This window comes from Dermochelys coriacea, chromosome 1 (assembly GCF_009764565.3).
Source record: "Dermochelys coriacea isolate rDerCor1 chromosome 1, rDerCor1.pri.v4, whole genome shotgun sequence".
Lineage (NCBI taxonomy): Eukaryota > Metazoa > Chordata > Testudines > Dermochelyidae > Dermochelys > Dermochelys coriacea.
In genome coordinates, this window is record NC_050068.2 from 60,411,457 (window position 1) to 60,426,763 (window position 15,307).

Sequence of the window (15,307 nt, forward strand, 5' to 3'; positions counted from 1 at the left end):
CCGACCAGAACTATTAGGCCCTGGTTCTGAGGAAATAGGGGTTGAGTCTCCAGCATTGTGTGGAGGTCTCAAAAACCTCTTTCAGAGTTCCCCAAAATGGTCCAAGCCTCAGCTCTCAATAACTAGGCAAGCAAGTGATAGGGCCAGGCCAACCACTAGGGACAGGGTGTGGTCCCCTATGCTGAGCTGTACCCATGTGCTGGGGTATGACTTTGTTTTTCTCAGGAGGCCTTGCAGATGTCACCAAGTATTACCTCACCACGGTTTGATCGCATTCCAAGTGTACAAGCCCCACCACTTCTGATTCATTTACACTAACAGGGATGGTCAATGTGACCTGTCTTCTGCAATCCAGACTTGTATAATAATACACTCTATAAGGGGGAAGCCTCAATACCCTTGTCCTAGGCACCTTCACAGAAAGCAAGGGCATTGCCCCTGGTGACCAGAGTCAAGACCTGTTCCTAACCATCTGGCTGATCTTTCCACTTGGTGTAACCCTGTCGCACTGCCAAGAGGTTTTCACTTGAGGGGCGAGTATTGCTCAGAGATTCTTGGACACTCTTTGTCCTGCAACCTTTTGGTGCCATTTGGGTCCCTGTCTTTGCTTCTGATTTGAGCCACTGCAAACTGAGGCCCTGCAGTTTCCATGACACCCCTTAGGACTGACCTCCAAAGGAATTCTTCTGTTCCTGGAAGTTTTGCGGGAGGGTCTCCTTGGAGGTCTCTAAATGGCCCAACATGGGATCCAGGCAACGATAGGCAGCTTGATCTGCCTAGTCAAATATGAGGCCACCAGGATGGCCCACTGTTCCACTGGCCACGGCACTGCCACCACTGCCACCCATTAAAATGTCTCAAGAAGGGCCTCTGCATCGTTTTTGGGCCCCATCTGTGTGAGTCAGATTGGTCCTGCTTAGGTCAGCATAGCTCCATCCGTGAGACCCACAGAAGAAGACCTCGTTGTTGCGGGAGATTTCAAGGGTGCAGGAGCTGCTGTTACTAGACCGGCAGTTCCTGAATCAGCTGCTGCTTCTGGGTGACTAGTGGTAAGAACTGCTGCTGCCGCTGCTACGGGCATTGGGCGGCCTGCTCCTCAATCCATTTTAACATACTCCCAGCATAGGTGTAGTTTCGCTGCTGTATTTGGGGGAAGGGGCAGAGGGCGTGTATGCACATGCACGCACACGCAAGTGCATGCTGAAGCCAGTTCCCTTGGCTCACTGGCTCTCTCCCCCGCCTGGCGTGGTACCTGGGCTGCCGGTTTTGGGAGGACTGGCTAGCTTAATGGGAGAGCCCCAGCTGCTGCTGGTAGCCACACACACACATACACACACACACGGGCTGCTCCAGTGATGTTGCTGCTCTGGTGCTGCTGCAGCCACCTCCCTGTTGGGGCTGCTGCTGCCGCTGAGGGGATGCCACATGCTGGGTTCCTCCTTCCACCCCACCCATTCCCATATCCCCTTCACTTCCCCATCCCCGCCCCCCTTTCTCTCCCCACTGTTCTTTGCCCCATTCCATCACCTTCTCTTCCCTCTGCCCAATCCCACTGTCTCTTCCTCCCACCTGCCTTTCCCAGCCCCACCCTGTCCCTCTTGCCCTGCCCCACTGTGGGCACTCACCATGGTACAGAAAACAGGTAGGCTCTAGGACCCAGGACATGGTGTCCAGTTCAGCTGCCAAGGCAGCGAACTGGGGTGCAAGAGAACAGCTGCTCCATCCTGCCCCTTCCGCTCCCCAGAAGCCAAAATGTGCTGGGGGAGGAGGTGCACCGTGGGAAGGACAGAACCCCACTCCCGGGCAGCCCCAGCAGAGCAAGCCCTGCAGGGCAGTTCAGCGCTTACAGAAATGTGGGAGGATGTGGCACATGACCGCGGGTGACACCCCTTTCAGCTCACCTCTGTTTGTGGGGGCAATACCTCCCCTGCACACCCGAAAACTACACAAAACTAAATCTCCAAGTCCATATTTTTGGGGAGAAAGCTTCCCTGCACTTTAAAGGTGATTATATATATATTGACAGGTTTCAGAGTAGCAGCCATGTTAGTCTGTATTCGCAAAAAGAAAAGGAGGACTTGTGGCACCTTAGAGACTAACACATTTATTAGAGCATAAGCTTTCGTGAGCTACAGCTCCCTTCTGCAGGGCCTAGATCGGTGCCTGCATTCTCCACCAAACTGGGAGAAGGCCTGCCTATGTGGTACCCGCCTGGGGCCCAACAGGGCACTACTCACCCTGTCATGGGTTTCCGATGGGATGTTGTCTGCTGTCATGGGTCTGGTACAATGGTGCTTTAGCCATCCGGTTAACACACGCTTGAGTCCCACCTCTTTCAGAGTATTAAAGTTGAAAAATAAAGGAATACTGTGAACTCAAAATCAGGGTCATCCGAGGAGTCTTCGGCAAGACCCCACTCTTCTCTTCAGGGCTTTTCATCTCACCCAATGGGAGGCTCATTCAGGGAGCACGGTGTCTCAGATTCTTGGATAAAACCAGGCATCCTTCACCAAGGGAGAAGCAGCGCTCTGCTCTCCTGCCTGGTCAGCCCCAAACTGAGCTAGTTCTCCTCTTTTCACTCTCCTCTTCACTCTTGATATTTGAGAAAGCTGCAGTGGGGTATGGGCAGCTGGGTCCACAGACCCTCATTAGCCCTCTCCTTGCCAGGGTAATGAGGCTGATCGTAACTGGCATTTACTCTTTTCCACTCTAAAGGGAGCTCCTTGATTTATCCTTCTAAAGCAAGCCTTCTATCTCTGAGACTTATGACCCCCTAGGTCAGGTGACCTGGCTTTCCCTTGACGGGGTCAGCAGTTCATTTTCAGTGTTCATGAATGTAACACAGTAAATTAGTCACCTGAATGTTTGCTTTAAAAGACACAAGTGCAAATTCATAGCAAGTATATAGTGTATATAGACTTGAAAGATTAGAAGTTTACTAGTAAAGGGCAGATTTTCCAGAGAGCTCAGCTCTTACTTGGGCACCAAAATAAATGGCCAGATTTTCCCAAGTGCTGAACACTTCTTGAAAATCTGGCTGTTACTAACTTGCCTAAATGGGAGCTGAGCATTTCTGAAAGTCTGACCCCAAATGTCAATAATGAATTGTCTGTTTTTCCCTTGACCCAAAAGCTGATAAAAATACTATGTTATTAATCAAACACTATGTTATTAATCAAAGTACACAGAGAGGGTGAGTTAGAAATGTGGTATGTTGCATTTGTGGAAAACTGTTGCACTTTTTGCTGTCAATTATATCCAGCAGTTAGTTAATGCTGTACTCTGAAATATTATTATTATGGTTTTATTTCTGAATCTCTTATAACTCTCTACGGTCACTAACATTGGAATTTAAAAATATATTTTCAGGTACTGCAAAAATTAAAATAGATGAATTTTTAAAAATACTTTGAATAAGCATTGATATATACTTAGATATCTGTCAAAGTAAATGGAAAATAAACATCCTTAGGAGCCTAACTATATTGCACACTACCTGGCACAATGCTTACCATGGTAAATTTGCACTTAAAAAATGGATAGCCATATAAAATCACAATGTATTCAAGCCATTAGATTGCAGGAGAAGGGCCTGAGGTGATTTGTCATTTCAAACAATTACATACATGTTTGTTTAACTCTAAGCATGTGAGTGGTTCTATTGAAGCCAGTGGGATTACTCATGAGTTTAAAGTTAAACACATTGTGTTTGCAGGATTAGAGCCTTAGACTGTGAACTGTATGGGGTTGGAATCCTGCCTTTTAGTATGTTTATACTTTCACCAAGTACAATAGGCCATCTGGACACTACTGTATGATCAGTGTTAAATAATAATCAATATGAGCATTTCAAGGTTAATGAGGCAACTTTTCACCTGATTTCTTCTCTTTCTCGTGCTTTCGACTGATGCACTTCTAAAAAATTGTATTCTTGTGCAAATGGTGTTCATGTGTCAAAACAAACAAGAAAAAAGACTGTAGAAAGCTTAAGGAAAGAGAATGATACAGAGACAATGTTTGTTTGTTTTGTTTGTTCGCTTGTTTGTTTGCCAGTAGGGCCACTGGGCCTGTTCTGATCTCACTTAAACCAGTTTTTATACTAGTTGAACTTAATTGATTTTGGGCTCCTGCAACCTGCTCTGAAATAGTGGACTTTTCTGCCCATGGAATCTTATTTCAGTCAATGGGAATCTGTCTCAGATTTATAGGGGCAGAGTCATATGCTGGTGTAACTGAGAGCAGAATCAGGCCGTTGGAGTCTATTCACTGGGTAAGTGTTAAACAGTGTTGAAGAGGTTTCATTGCTGTTCTCTCTGAAAGTGCCTGATCTACTTCCAAAAGTAATTTCCTACTTGACTCACTAATCTATCACAAAAAAATTCATGCTGTTGCAATCTGTTTGAAAGAAATGGTGCAAATTAATCAAAAAAAATCTTACCAGGATATTATTTCCCCTGACAATCTGACAGCATTTTTAGTCTTCATAAATTCCTGCTCTTTACGAAAGTCCTTTTAGTATCATCTTGCAGTGTGCCTTTGGGTTGTGCCACTTATGTAGTTCTGACAAGTATGTTCTTACAATCCAGCTAAAGCAGGTGTTGCCCATTGAGGTGCTGATGTGTTGCACACTGATACAATGTCTCAGCTAGAACATTAATTGCACTCCCAAAGCTTTATTTATTGAATAGTTAGTGTTGTGAACTCTTTGCGTCTCCCAAATGGAAGCACTTGAATTTTATCCAGCAGAGGGCAATGGTAGATGTACAAATTGGGGGAGGTCAGAAAGACAATCGTAGCATATCAATGTGTACTTTGGACATATCGGCCTGATTCTTACTTTAGTGTAAATTGGGAGTAAACCCAGAGAAGTCAGTGGAGTTACATCTGTACAAAACTGATGAATATAAAATGGGAGGAGAATAAGGATCAATGGAAATACTGCACTGTTACGCAACATTTATTCAGGCAAAATGTCCACTAACAACAACAGAAGTTTCGTCAAAGTAAGTCTAAAGTAAGGACTTTAGAGTTTGTCTCATAGTTAATAAAAACAGTTAAATTTAAAACAGTTTTAAATTGTCAACTCGCAGGAGAATTAGAAAAAATTTAGAAGTAGAAGATTAGATGTTAATGGGGTGACCAAACATCACGATATTATCGGGACCGTCCCAATATTAGGGGCTTTATCTTATAAAGGCAACTATCCTACTTCCCTTCCCCCTGAAAAAAAAAGTGTCCTGATTTTTCACACTTGCTATCTGGTCACCCTAGATGACAAACCTCAACTAGAATTCAGCAGATCAATTGGGCTCTTGACCCCTACATTACCCGGCAGACTGCAAAACACAAGTAAAAAAATCCCCATGCCACAGAATTTCTTACATACAATCTGCCCTATCATAACCCTCAGACAGAAATTTCTGCAGATTCAGTACAATAATGTTAAAATCCTATGTATATGGGTTTGTCTGGTTTTTTTTTGTGGTGACATTACTTGAGACAATCACGTGTGTAAATAATTTTTAAAAGATGCAGGAAGACGGGAAAAATCATTTAAAATTAGGCTAGGGAAATATATAAATTTAGGCTCAGGAAATATATTCTGGGCTTTAAAAATCATTAGTTTTCTAATTTATGGAGATTTTTGTGTGAGATATAATAAAATCGCTATGCCTTCAATTCTTGACATTGCTCTTTAGAATCAGAACAGAACCCTAAGAATTAACTGGGAGTTCTCAAACTCTGCCAAAAGGATGATATGCTTGTCTGCATGTATCAATTTTTCAACCCCTAGGACACAGAGAGAAAAGCTTTAGGTAAGGAATATAAAGCAGTATAAAGACAATTATTGTTAACAAAAATAGAGCAGAATCATTATTGGTTCAGCTTCAGCAAACTACAAGGACCTGCGCTGAATAGAGGGGTTGAATAGGGTAGCAGTAAAAAAATCACACACTCTAGTTTATTGAATTTACTGCTGGTTGTCATGTAGACCACAAAATTTGGAGTTTACAATCAGAAAATTATAGTCTCATCTTTCTGTACAAGGTAAAATTCACAATGTTGTCCAGTGAGACAAGAACCCAGGGAAACCCAGATTTCCTGAACCCTCAGTCTCTGATTCCATGTTTTCTGATATTTGTACCTTGACCCACATCTAAAATTTTTATCAAAATCAACTTTTGTTTTCATAAGACACTAACTTTAGGTTTCATCCAAATCCCATTGAAAGCAATTAAAGATTCCCATTGACTTCAATAAGGTTCTGATTCAAAGCTCATTGAAGGTTTTTGAAGAGTCCCCCAAGACTCTTCAGAAAACTGGGATTTACCTTCCTATTCAAAATGTTGAAGCCTTTCCTTCAGAAAAAGGAGATAAATTGGCACTCACCTCTTCCACTATGGTATCAGTAACTCTTTGGCCAAAGCAGCATTAGTTTAATAAAGCAATTAACACATAGTTCTACAGGTAAAAATGGACTATGCGGACTTGCCTTAAAATGCCTACAGCTCTGGAGCAGTCACCATCCCACTGCAGTGCATCCTCAGTACCTGTGGATTGCCAGTAAAGGATAAGGGATGTAGACAGGACAATCATGTGTAGACTTGAGATCAGTGGACTAGGCAAACCCGATGGGCAGTACGGTCAGGAACTGCTGTGTCTCCATGCTATATGTAGCCTTCCTTTCCTCCGCATTGGGAGCATATCTGACACAACTGCATTGCCGTCACTGGCTCCTCCTTCTTGCAATGCTTATGAGACCCCTATGTCGTAGGACACAGAGTATGATAGTAGAGTTAACTCTTCTTGCAGAAACATTAGCTTGCACAGCAATCAGCCAAGTAAGATCGTTTCCAGCCCCTCCCCTCTCTGGCAGACCATGGCCCCTTTTTCATGCCCCTTGGTATGTACAGTGTTAGTGTGGTAGTTGTGGTAGGGAATAATAGTGCATAGCTGTCTTACCACTCTTGTGTGGTCTCCCCATAGCTATTGCTGCATGATCAACACGCTTTTGCTCCCCTCCACACTGCAGAATAAGGGGTTCATAGGGCCCATTATAAAGCAGAAATAGGCTTCTGCTAGTGAGTGGTTTATACAGTCTTATGGTCCATTTTAGGTTTTCAAGAAGCTGTTAATCGCATTCTTAGGAAGCACATTGATAATGATACCCAGGAGACTGCTGTCATCACCTTTCTATCTGGCAAAGGGTTTGGAAACTGTTGCAAAAGAGCAGCAGATGCAGGGTCCTGGAAAAAGCCATCATATTAAAAATATTTCTTACTGGTCAGTATTTGTCATTTAGACATGTATTTAAATGACAGAGACTATTTTTGATGGCAAGAGGAGGGCAAACAAACATGCAGAAAAGTTTATTAAATCAAACGAGGTTTGAAAAAACAGTATTATTGTTCTAGAACACAATGGCCTTTACTGTTTTTGTTACTAAGTCCCACTGTGATTTAAAGCTGCTGACAGCACCAGACGCTTACAATGAAATCATCTCTCTTTCTTCTCTGCAGAGTTCAGGCAGACACTCATTTGTATGTATGAGTTCAGCCTGTCTGCTGTGTCTGGCCAAAGAGGCAGATACTAATGACATATGTTAATTACAATCCCACAATTTCCTTTCATTTGGTGTTTATTAACATTCTCACTTTTGCCCATAGAACCAGCTGGCATGAGCTGCTTAGACTGTTTTGGGTCATGTGTTATTTTCATTCTGGGTTCATGATGTACAATAGATTCCTTTTGTCATTCAGCCAGTTAATTTTACATCCCAAATTATAGGTTTGGTTGGTTGTTTTTTGGGGGGGGGGGGCGGGGGGGAGGGAAGGAGGGGGAGAGTTTGGTTTTGGGGGTTTTTTAGTTTTTTCTTTTTAATGTTACACAGAGGAGGAAATTAAAATGTTGACTTGAGAGCAAATTTCATGCTATTGTTGTAAGTCTACTCAATCTTTCCAAATATATTTCTGTACTGAAATACAGAATCCTACAACAACATTCTTAGATAATAGATCCAAACGTATATCTTCAATAATTTGGAATTTAGTGGAACCATAAACTATTTTGGATAACTACTGAATGAGGGATTGCAGCCAGACAGGTATATAATGGGAAGATAGGAACAGCCGTACAGACCATTCGGCCACCTTGTCTAATATCCTGACATTGGCTGGAACCAGATGTTTTAAAGAAAGGTGTAAGAAACCTCATTGTGGACAGTGCTGGAATAATTTTCCCTTAGGTGAAGCTTCTTTCAAACTTTTCAGTGACTAGTTGTTATGTGCCCTGAAGCATCAGGATTTATATCGCTTTTTTAAAAAAAACAACAACTTTTATTTAGGTTTCAGAGTAGCAGCCGTGTTAATCTGTATTCGCAAAAAGAAAAGGAGTACTTGTGGCACCTTAGAGACTAACAAATTTATTTGAGCATAAGCTGTCATGAGCTACAGCTCACTTCATTGGATGCATTTAGTGGAAAATACAGTGGGGAGATTTATATACACAGAAAACATGAAACAATGGGTGTTACCATACACACTGTAAAGAGAGTGATCACTTAAGGTGAGCTATTACCAGCAGCAGAGTGGCGGGGGGGGGGGAGAGGAAGCTTTTTGTAGTGATAATCAAGGTGAGCCATTTCCAGCAGTTGACAAGAATGTCTGAGGAAGAGTGGGGGGTGGGGGAGGATAAACATGGGAAAATAGTTTTACTTTATGTAATGACCCATCCACTCCCAGTCTCTATTCAAGCCTAAGTTAATTGTATCCAGTTTGAAAATTAATTCCAATTCAGCAGTCTCTCATTGGAGTCTGTTTTTGAATTTTTTTTTATTGAAATATTGCCACTTTTAGGTCTGTAATCGAGTAACCAGAGAGATTGAAGTGTTTTCCAACTGGTTTTTGAATATTAATTAACTGGATGTTCTGATTATCCATATCAATGTCTAATCCTTGTATGAATCCTAGAAAGCTATCAACCTCAATGATATCTTGTGGCAGAGGGTTCCACAGGTTAATTATGTGTTGTATTAAAAACAAAAAATCCTTCTCTCACTCTTGAATGATTTGTTTTTCAGGCCTCTTGCTCTTGAGTTTACAATTACTTCAAAATCCAGCTTTGTGTATGTGTAGTTCATATTATTCCCTCCAGCATGTATTACATTGTATTTGTCAGCCCTGGTTTTCATCTACCATATTGTTGCCTATTGAACCAGTGTTGGTAGGTACTTATGAAGTGCCTCACAGTCTTCTCTGGTCTTGATTAATCTTGCGGGGATATGTGTCTAATTTGCAAATTTTGCCACCTCACTGTTCAACTTTTTTTAAAGTGATTAAAAAATGTATTAAACAGTGGTCTTAACACAGAACCACACACCTCCCCCAGAGCGTCCCTGCCTGTGCCCTGGGCAGCAAGTGGCTGCCCTGCCACTCTGAGCTACGCTTACTCGCAGGCCGCTGCCAGCTACAAAAGGGAGTGGTGCCAGTGGCAGGCTGAGGTGGTGGCACAGCCATGGCCTGTGGAGGGAGGAGGTGCACACATGATGGCAGCCCTCCCCCTGCCCCAGCACCCACCACGGGGGAGGTGAGTGGGCTTCCTGGACCTGAGAGGGGCCTGGCCCCTAGGAGCATGTGCACTGATGGTGCCGGGTGAGTGTGCTGCCAGTGGGGAGAGGGCTGGGTGGAGTCCTCCTCTCTGGCCCCAGCCCTGGGACAGCCTGCCTGCACCCCAACTCCTCATCCCTGGCTCTGCCTCACCCCAGAGCCTGCACTGCCAGCCAGAGCCCTCACCCCTGCACCCTAACCCTCTGCCCCAGCCCTGAGCACCCTCCTGCACCATGAACCCCTCATCTCCGGCCCCAGCCAGAGCCCTCATCCCCCCACAGCCCCCCACATTGTGCAATATAGGGAAACTTTTAAACGCTTACTGTTTCCAGTCCATTTTTACATTATTTTAAAAAATATATATTGGTTTACAAGGCAGGTGGGTGCGGGGCAGGATTTGGACCCGTTCTGGGCATCACCAAAAATTATACAAACCTGTCGCCCCTGTATAGCAGATTAGAGAAGCACGATTTTCCTTTACAGAAGCCATGACTGTTTGTCCATCCCATATCGTGTGTATACACTGGTAGGCATTTAATCATTCTATTGGTTCAAACAATTTTCTTAGTGCTAAAGTAAAACTCACTGGTAATTCTCAGAATTACCCCTAATGCTGTTTTAAAAAGATAGGTATGGTGTTTGCTACCCTCCAGTCTTCTAGCTAAATTTAATAAGATTTAATATTTTGGGTAATAGCTCAGACACTTCATTCTTAAATTCCTTCAGAACACTTTGAAGTATACCATCTGGCCCTGGCACACAGTTACTGTTTAATTTATCAACTTGTTCCTGCATATGCTCTTTTGCCACTCAGTACCTTGGCTTTCTTGCCTAAAAAGTCTAGGGTTAGGGTAGGTATCTCCCAAACAATGAGACTCAGTTCAAAGAATTCAGTTCATTTCCCTGCAACGTCCTTATCTTCCTCAACTGCACCTTTAATTCCTTGATAGTTCAAAAGTTTTCTCGTGAGCTTCCTGTTTCTGATAGAGCAAGAAAATATTTAAGTACATCTATCACTATTTGCCGTTCAAATCCCTTACTAATATCTATTTTACATTTTACATGCTGCAATCTATGTTCCTTTCTGCTGGCTTCACAAAGTCAAAAACAGCCTCTCCTTTCCCCTTTTGTCTTGTGTGCTCCAGACCTGTCTGTTCTTAGAAGCAATCATACAAAGTGTAATGAAATTGTGGCCCTAAAACTTGTCCCAATGTGACACATTTAGATGTGAATAGTTGAAGTCACCCATTATTACTATTTTATTAGACTTAGTTGTCTCTTTGGTCTTCAACATAGACCACTCGATGGACCCAATATGTTGGGTAGGGGTGTGACACAGACCTGCCTATGGCACCTTCACATCAGTCAGTGATTCCCCTGTGAGCAATTCTCTGCTGTCTAGTTATGGTCACTTTTATGTGTACTGGAGTTGTAAAAATGAGTCAGGATCCAGCCCTATATTTTTTCCCTAATCAGGAAGTTCAGCAGTATAATCTTACTAGTATATATTTTGTGGAACTTATTTATATAAACAGCACTGAAATGTCATAACACCACAAAAATATACAGATAGATTAAAAATGTAAAAAAACCTAACCAAAACAACTCTGAAAAAGATGTGAGAATGATGGCACTAAAATCCAAATAAATCCAAGTTTAATTAAATGGACATAACAAAAGGCAACTTTTTATATACTCAGCAAGAGGTATGTGTTTAACCAGGGAGAGCCCTTAAAGCCTGAGAGATAAACTGATTACGTATGTTCTTTAAGGTCCACAAAGGGAGAGAATGGAAAAATCACCACTAGGATGAGTAAGCAAGAATGGCAGAGTAAACAAGATTTTTCAGCGTTTGCATCCAGTGAAATCCCCACACAATCACTTGTCACAGAATATCAAGTACAGTGCAGAACTAGTGCTAAATGGGAACAGGCGCTTGATTTAACACTCTCTTTATTGATTTCAGAGTAGCAGCCGTGTTAGTCTGTATTCGCAAAAAGAAAAGGAGTACTTGTGGCACCTTAGAGACTAACAAATTTATTTGAGCATAAGCTCATCCGATGAAGTGAGCTGTAGCTCACGAAAGCTTATGCTCAAATAAATTTGTTAGTCTCTAAGGTGCCACAAGTACTCCTTTTCTCTTTATTGAGTAATACTTTGTTTTTCATTTAAAAGCAAGGAATATTTAATAACTTGGTCATACACTGTTCACACACTCATAGTAGTTATGGCAAGTTGTTTATTTATTTATTTATTTATTGAAATGCAGCTACAAGGCAAAGCATTTGAATACTATGAAAGGAGTAGTTTGAATTTATTGTTCACACCAAAAAGATTGACCATATTCTGATTTTACACATAGAATAGAAAACAATCCTTTATAGATATCCATTGTATGTGTATACAAATTGTTAATGTTGTCATAAAAGTATCATGCAATCAGGCTATAAATACAAGGTTAGGGCTGTAGATATAGGGCTAAATTTTCAGAGGTGTGTACAAGTGTGCATGTGCAATCACCACAAATGCAGGGCCAATCATGTTGGTTGCACACACAAATGAACAGTTGCATGTCTAAACTATTATTTTTATATTCAATCGCATTTTACATTCTTTTTCACATGATTTGCTTACATTTGCTGCCAACATGCTTAATGACTCTTCCATTGCTCTAGAATCAGAAGATGACAGAAGTTAGAGATGGTAAACACTTAAATTATCTTCTGCATCTTCCTGCATATGTAAGATTGTTTCTTACTCTAGAGAGTTTCAATCTAGTTCTATATGTATAAGCAAGGAAGCTTGCAAGCCTTCCCTGTGGGGAAATCATAGAATCATAATCATAGAATCATAGAATATCAGGGTTGGAAGGGACCTCAGGAGGTCATCTAGTCCAATCCCCAACTAAATCATCTGAGCCAGGGCTTTGTCAAGCCTGACCTTAAAAACTTCTAAGGAAGAAAATTCCACCACCTCCCTAGGTAACACATTCCAGTGTTTCACCACCCTCCTAGTGAAAGTTTTTCCTAATATCCAACCTAAACCTCCCCCACTGCAACTTGAGACCATTACTCCTTGTTTTGTCATCTGCTACCACTGAGAACAGTCTAGATCCATCCTCTTTGGAACCCCCTTTCAGGTCGTTGAAAGCAGCTATCAAATCCCCCCCTCATTCTTCTCTTCCGCAGACTAAACAATCCCAGTTCCCTCATACGTCATGTGTTCCAGTCCCCTAATCATTTTTGTTGCCCTCCACTGGATGGTTTCCAATTTTTCCACATCCTTCTTGTAGTGTGGGGCCCAGAACTGGACACAGTACTCTAGATGAGGCCTCACCAATGTCGAATAGAGGGAAACGATCATGTCCCTCGATCTGCTGGCAATGCCCCTATTTATACATCCCAAAATGCCATTGGCCTTCTTGGCAACAATGGCACACTGTTGACCCATATCCAGCTTCTCGTCCACTGTAACCCCTAGGTCCTTCTCTGCAGAACTGCTTCCTAGCCATTCGGTCCCCAGTCTGTAGCAGTGCATGGGATTCTTCCATCCTAAGTGCAGGACTCTGCACTTGTCCTTGTTGAACTTCATCAGATTTATTTTGGCCCAATCCTCTAATTTGTCTAGGTTCCTCTGTATCCTATCCCTATGCTCCAGTGTATCTACCTCTCCTCCCAGTTTAGTGTCATCTGCAAACTTGCTGAGGGTGCAATCCACACCATACTCCAGATCATTAATGAAGATATTGAACAAAACCGGCCCAAGGACCGACCCTTGGGGCACTCCACTTGATACCGGCTGCCAACTATACATGGAGCCATTGATCGCTACCCGCTGAGCCCAACAATCTAGCCAGCTTTCTATCCACCTTATAGTCCATTCATCCAGCCCATACTTCTTTAACTTGCCGGCAAGAATACTGTGGGAGACTATGTCAAAAGCTTTGCTAAAGTCAAGGAACAACACGCCCACTGCTTTCCCCTCATCCACAGAGCCAGTTATCTCGTCATAGAAGGCAATTAGATTAGTCAGGCATGACTTGCCCTTGGTGAATCCATGCTGACTGTTCCTGATCACTTTCCTTTCCTCTAAGTGCTTGAGAATTGATTCCTTGAGGACCTGCTCCATGATTTTTCCAGGGACTGAGGTGAGGCTGACTGGCCTGTATTTCCCAGGATCCTGAGAACTACAGCCTCACCTCAGTCCCTGGAAAAATCATGGAGCAGGTCCTCAAGGAATCAATTCTCAAGCACTTAGAGGAGAGGAAAGTGATCAGGAACAGTCAGCATGGATTCACCAAGGGTAAGTCATGATTCTATCATAGAATCATAGAACTGGAAGGGACCTTGAGAGGTCATCTAGTCCAGTCCCCTGCACTCGTGGCAGGACTAATTATCTAGACCATTCCTGACAGGTGTTTGTCCAACCTTCACTTAAAAATCTCCAACAATGGAGATTCCACAACCTCCTTAGGCAATTTATTCCAGTGCTTAACCACCCTGAGAGGAAGTTTTTCCTAATGTCCAACCTAAACCTCCCTTGCTGCAATTTAGGACCATTGCTTCTTGTCCTATCCTTAGAGGTTAAGAAAAACAATTTTTCTCCTCCTCCTTGTAACAACCTTTTACATACTCGAAAACTGTTATATCCCCGCAGAACTGGACCCAGAACTGATCCCTGCGGGATCCCACTCATTATGCCCTTTCAGCATGACTGTGAACCACTGATAACTACTTTCTGGAAATGGTTTTCCAACCAATTTTGCACCCACCTTATAGTAGCTCCATTTAGGTTGCATTTCCCTAATTTATTTATGAGAAGGTCATGAGGGAAAGTATCAAAAGCTTTACTAAAATCAAGATATACCACATCTACTGCTTCCCCCCTATCCACAAGGCTTGTTACTCTGTCAAAGAAAGCTTGGTTTGGTTGGACACGATTTGTTTTTGACAAATCCATGCTGACTGTTACTTATCACCTTATTATCTTCTAGATGTTTGCAAAATGATTGCTTAATTATTTGCTCCACATGTTTAATATTCAACGTACATCCTCCTTTGCTTCCCTTATTCCAATGTATATAATCATGGACCACACTAAACAATTCCTTTCCTTCCTTTGAGTTAATTTATTTTCTGATTTGTCATCATCTAGTAGTAATTATGGGTGATTGTGTATCTGAAATGAAGGTTCTCTCCTGTGGGGTGCTGCAGAACCCCATTGTTCCTCCATCCTGTTCAACATTTAGATGAGTCTGTTATGCAGGTTAGTAAGAAGACATGGGGTGAGTAGTCTTTAGTTTGCTCATGATACTCATTCACTGTCTCCATCTCAGCTGAGCATGTCTGATGAACTGGAATGGATGACCCAGTGACTGCCATGCATGAGCATCTAACTGGGTAAGGCTCTATCTAGATAAGGCAGAGATGTTGCTGATAGGTCGGAAGAAGCAATAAAAGAAGCATTGAGAAGTATGATATCAGTATCCCTGACTGAGGGAAAGCATTTGATGAGGTAAATATGACCATTTCTATTCAGTGAAGCCCAGCTACTCTTACCCATTGCTTTCTCATGTGCAAACTAGGAAAATGTGGTCTAGATGAAATTACTGTATGGTGAGTGCACAACTGGTTGAGAGACTGTACTCAAAGAGTAGCTATCAATGGTTTGCTGTGAAACTGTGAGGATGTACCTAATGGGGG

The 15,307-nt window shown here is 42.5% G+C and overlaps 1 long non-coding RNA gene across 4 annotated transcripts in view; it reads left to right on the top strand.

The window, feature by feature from the left end:
- LOC122457208 overlaps window positions 1-15,307 on the top strand; it is a 149,224-nt gene that overhangs the window by 71,941 nt on the left and 61,976 nt on the right. The window lies entirely within an intron of this gene.